The sequence below is a fragment of the Hipposideros armiger genome, unplaced genomic scaffold (genome assembly GCF_001890085.2).
Source record: "Hipposideros armiger isolate ML-2016 unplaced genomic scaffold, ASM189008v1 scaffold_79, whole genome shotgun sequence".
Lineage (NCBI taxonomy): Eukaryota > Metazoa > Chordata > Mammalia > Chiroptera > Hipposideridae > Hipposideros > Hipposideros armiger.
The window spans coordinates 2068907-2073921 of record NW_017731429.1 but is presented as its reverse complement, the minus strand read 5'-3'; the positions used below and the strand labels follow the sequence as shown (position 1 = coordinate 2073921).

Genomic DNA, 5015 nt, shown 5'->3' with positions numbered 1-5015 from the left:
GGCACAGTTCACCCAGCCTCCCTTGCCTGAGAAGGAAAACTGCCTGGCCTGGATGGTGGGGCGCAGGCTGCTCCTGGGCAGCCTCACATTTCTGCAGGACAGCAGACCACTCAGCACAAGGTGCTAATTCATTCATTCCACAAATGTTTATTGAGCTAAGCCTGAGAAAGGCCTCTTAGGGGACAGCGGGATCATTCACAAGCCAACGGTTAGGGCTAACGGATCAGATGTGGACAATCAATCTTTCATTAGACCTCAAACCACCTCTAGGATAAAGCAAACAGGGCCCCTGCCCCACCCACTCACTAGCAACTGGGCAGAATCAGGCCGCCGTCCTAACACAGGACTGCTGTTTGAGAGAGGCAAAGGCAGCCACTGATGGCCACCAGAACAACCAAAACGCCTGCACCATACATGACATAACACCTCTACACACTTTGAACAGTGTCTGGCACCTAGTGAGAACTCAATAGTCATTTTTGCTGTTGCTAGTCCAGCTTTCCCTCACTCCAGGAGCACCAGAAAAGTAGAAAGAACACAGGTTTAAGAATCAGAGAGACTGGATTTAAATCCCAGCTATGCCACTTACTAGCTATGTGACAAAGGGACGTGATCTTTCTGAGCCTCAGTTTCTCATTTGTAAAATGATAAAGGACAATATACCACCCCTCACGTGGCTTGGTGAGAATTAAGGAGATATTAAATGCAAAGAAGAGTGTTTGGCCCATAAGTGCCCAATAAAAGACAATCAATATTGTCACTGTCCTGCCCACTTCTTGGCCCCTTTTGATGGGTCCTAGAATCTGATTTCACCTAGATACCACACTAAGGAAAAAGAACTACAGGGGTGAGGGTAGAGGAGTGGGGGGAACTGCTGGAGATCTTCCACAGAAACCCATCAAAGTCCCCAGTTGTTTTTGTTTGTTTAACTTTATTGGGGAACAGTGTGCTTTTCTATGACCCATCAGCTCCAAGTCAAGCCGTTGTTTTTCAATCTAGTTGTGGAGGGCGCAGCTCACTGGCCCATGTGGGAACTGAACCCGCGACCTTGGTGTTAGGAGCACCATGATCTAACCAAATGAGCCAACCGGCCACACACCCCCCCCCAGTTGCTTTCAACCACCCTCCTCTGTTTGGCTGCTCCATCCAACTGACAAACAGGCCCACTATTCCCCAGCTGGAAATGGCTTTCCAAAAAGGGAACAGGAAGCTGAATAGCAGTTTGAATCCAACCCACCTTCCAGTGTCTGTCTGTCTGTCTGTCTGTCTGTCTGTCTGTCTGAAGCCCCCACTGGGCTTCCTCTGCACATCCCTCCTAGTCAGTGTGGGTCAGGAGGCTGATTCATACTCTGTTCTTATCTAGGCTTACATCTCAACCCAGAGCCCAAAGCCCAGGAGGCTGCTATTCACAAACTAGCACTAAATGAAAATAAGAACTTTTCATTAAGACAGGAAGTGGAGCCCCTCAAAGTCAAAGGGGGTGTATAAAGGGAAGAGGGAGAAAAGGAAAAAGGGAGGAGGCAGGATGGCTTCAGAGAGGCCCACTTCCTACATGCCGGTGGAGCCCTATGACTTAGCCACTGAGGTAGTTGGTTTTTCACTTTAAAAGATGATAAATCCCATTCCTGTGATTTATAACTCACTGCGGGACAAGGTCTGAGTGTAAGAAGAGAATTCCAAAACAAATCTGCTTATTTTCAAGTAGAAGTCATCAGCTCCCAAATGCCCCTTCCCAGTACCCCACCTGTAGATAGGTCCTAACACTCCACCTTACTTCACCTGAGCAATCTGGGGCAGTTACTCTGCAGCCAGGTCCAGCCAGCAGCCAGCCCAGGGTCAGTTCTCATAAGCCCCAGGAAACAGGACGGCCCAGCGGAACCCCCGCCTACCCAGGCACCTTGGCTTCCTGGAGACTCGGCCCTCCGGGCAGCGCAGCTGGCTCTTAAGTAGGTGGGAAACTAAGGAAGGGAGCTTGCCAGTTGCCAAAACGCAGGTCAGGTTTTAGCACTCATTAGACTAAATAGCATCATTCAATACCAACTCCCTCATTGAACACAGGAGGAAATAGAGAACCAGAGAAGGAAAGAAGGTTGCCCGAGGTAGCACAGCGAGTGGGCAGAGAAGTAGAGACTAGAACCCGGAGTGCTGCTTTCAGTCGCAGCCGGGCAGGGAGCGCGTCTCGCTGCCTCCCTGGTCCTCTTGCCCGCAGACCCGAGCCGGGTGGCACAAACCTTGCAACTCCGGGCGCGGCGTGTTGCGCTCGTCGGGACTGGGCGCCGCGAGCCTCCTCTACCCCGGCGGGGCGCTGGCNAAGGTTGGTTCAAAATCTGCAAATTGATTAACATAATTTATCACATACAAAAATGAAAGCTAAAAAGCATATGAGCATAGCAATCAATGCAGAAAGAGCATTTGACAAAATACATCATTTATGATAAAAATTCTCAGCAAAGTGGAAATACAGGGAATGTATCTGTACATAACAAAGGCCATATGTGACAAACACACAGCTAACATCACACTCAATGGGGAGAAGCTGAAAGCATGCTCCTTAAGATTGGGAACAAGGCAAGGATGTCCATTTCCGCCACTTTCATTCAACGTAGTATTGGAAGTCCTGGCCACAGCAATTGGGCAAGAAAAAGAAATAAAAGGCACTCAGATTGGAAAGGAAGAAGTAAACCTGTCATTATATGCAGATGACATGAGACTATATATAGAAAACCTAAGCCATCATAGAAAAAAGTACAAATTGGTAGTTACAAAATAGGTCTTATACCCACCCTTCTGAAATATTTCTCGATGTATTTATGGAAAGAATCATCTAGGAATAATAAACCAAATCTATTTCTGCCAGTAATTGCACAATGTCTAGAAAGAATGACATTAGGAAATCCTTTTATTTTGGCCTTCTTTTATCTCTGTCACCATTACAAGGGATAATGCATATGAAAGTGTTTTTCTAGGTTTAAGTACTTTGCATATGTAAAGACATCCTTGCAATGGCCTGAGGGTCATTGCAACACATTTCAACAGACTTCATTTCAGAAGAGTGATTCACTCATTTAATTCATTAAAAATACTTCACTAAGTTCCCAGTGAGTGTCAGGCAATGTGAATGCAGAATTAAACCAAATAGCCCAAGCCCTTGGGGGATCAATCTTCTCCCAAATTGGTCTTTTCCTCTCCAAGGCATTCCAACCACAACTGGCACTCTCTCCTCTAGTCTCCCTCCCTCTCTTAGAGTTCTGAACTACACAAGAGTATGCTTCTCCCACATTCTGCAAAAGTCCTCGCACAGGGACAAGTCCCAATTGGGCACTAAGGAAAAATACCATATTTAAGTGAGTACTTAGTACATGGCTTTATTACCATAAATAACCTGCTTTCATTATACTTCTGTCAACCTACCTTCCCCAAAGTTGCCTGAAAACAGGTCTCTCCTCCCAACAATATGAGGAGGTTCTAGATTAGAAAATCATGAAGGGGCACCCAGAGCTCGAAGCAACAGGAAGTAGGAACATTTTCTGACACCTGATTCACCTGGCTGTGGGCAGCCCTTGCAGCAGTGGGTGCGGGGACTCGGCCATGCCCCCACTGGCACACACCCCTTGTAGCTGCTCTCTTAATGCAACACGAAATAGCCCTCAGGAGCACTGGGACTCCCTGTGCAAATGCAGAGCTCCCCTGAATGGCAAGCCTGCTTTCATTCTGTGTTATTCTGAATGGGATAAATTTTTTTTTCCCTTTTCTTCTGTTCAGAATAGTGAGGAAGGTCAATGAGATGCTAATCATCAAGGAATTCTATCTTCTTTGAAGAAAAACTTAAGAATATTTGCATCATAATTAAGTCCTATTAATGTTAAGTCCAAGAGTTAGATTTCATAAAGACTGACATTGCTTTTGATCTTTCTACATCTAAACTTTTAAAAATAAAATAGCATACACATTTGCATGCAATGCAAGTAACAAGGACACTTGACACTTGGTCCTCATAGTGACTCTGGTAGGGGAAGGTAGACTAGGTGTCATTATCCCCAACTTAAGGAAGAGAAAATCTGTTTAGGGAAGCTACCTGCCTTGCCCAAAGTCACACAGGTAATAGATGTTACAATGATCTTGTCTAAGGCTCTCTCCACCTTACTATGCAATTTAACTTTAGGATTTTCTGCTCAAATTTTGCATATCAACAACATTGAAGAGCTACCTTTTCTGCTGCATTTGAGGCATTTAAGACACTTGAGTCACTTAAAAAGGAGCGCAACTTGACCCTGCAACTTCAGCAGCAGCCCCACAGCAGGTGCTCGTCTCTGCTAGAAGCTAGACGACACAGGTGAATTATGGGGGGTGAGCTTTGGGGTTCACAAACAGGATTACCCTTTACGATGTTTGTAATTATTCATAACTTCTTACATTCTTTCAAAAACAATCTGAGATGTCTCTTAGTTCTGACAATAATTCAATAAAAAATAAGGGTTGTATTCATTTGCTCATTTTTTAAGAAATTTACTCATATAGATGCAGAGAAAAAGATTTGGAAGGCCACATCTCAAGTATGGATGCACTGATTTATTATTAGTATTATTATTAATGTTAATTTGTGTTTTATCTTATTTTACAATGAATATGTATAGCTTTGGTCATTCTGAAAAATGGGAAAAGGGGTTATCTCCACAGGCAGCTGGGAAGCTTTATTACTGTAAACCAAGTGAATGGAAAATACCAACAGTCCTCTGAGCCTCCAGGCCAGCACCTATGCCCTGTTTCTCCATTTGGGTCTTCTCAGCCACCAAGAATATAAAACAATAGGCCAGGACACCAATTTTACACAAAGATTTTTGGGGAAAAAAGTTTATATACATATATATGTACACACACACACACACACACACAATTTGACGTATTACATCAAATGAAAAATTGCATAAATCCTTACATCAATTTTCAAACTTGCTGAGGCCAATCTGAACTACATAACCTCACTTCCCAGGAGCACTTTTCAGTCTTTGGTCCCA

General features: G+C 44.5%; 1 protein-coding gene across 6 annotated transcripts in view; it reads right to left on the bottom strand.

The window, feature by feature from the left end:
- The window catches only part of SYTL2 (synaptotagmin like 2), a 115197-nt gene extending 112887 nt beyond the window's left edge, over positions 1-2310 (bottom strand). For all 6 annotated transcript variants that reach the window (XM_019643523.1, XM_019643525.1, XM_019643533.1 and 3 more), the window contains exon 1: positions 2232-2310. The gene's annotated coding sequence lies outside the window, so the exon portion shown is untranslated. The remainder of the gene's footprint in view (positions 1-2231) is intronic.
- Positions 2311-5015: the final 2705 nt, after the last annotated feature.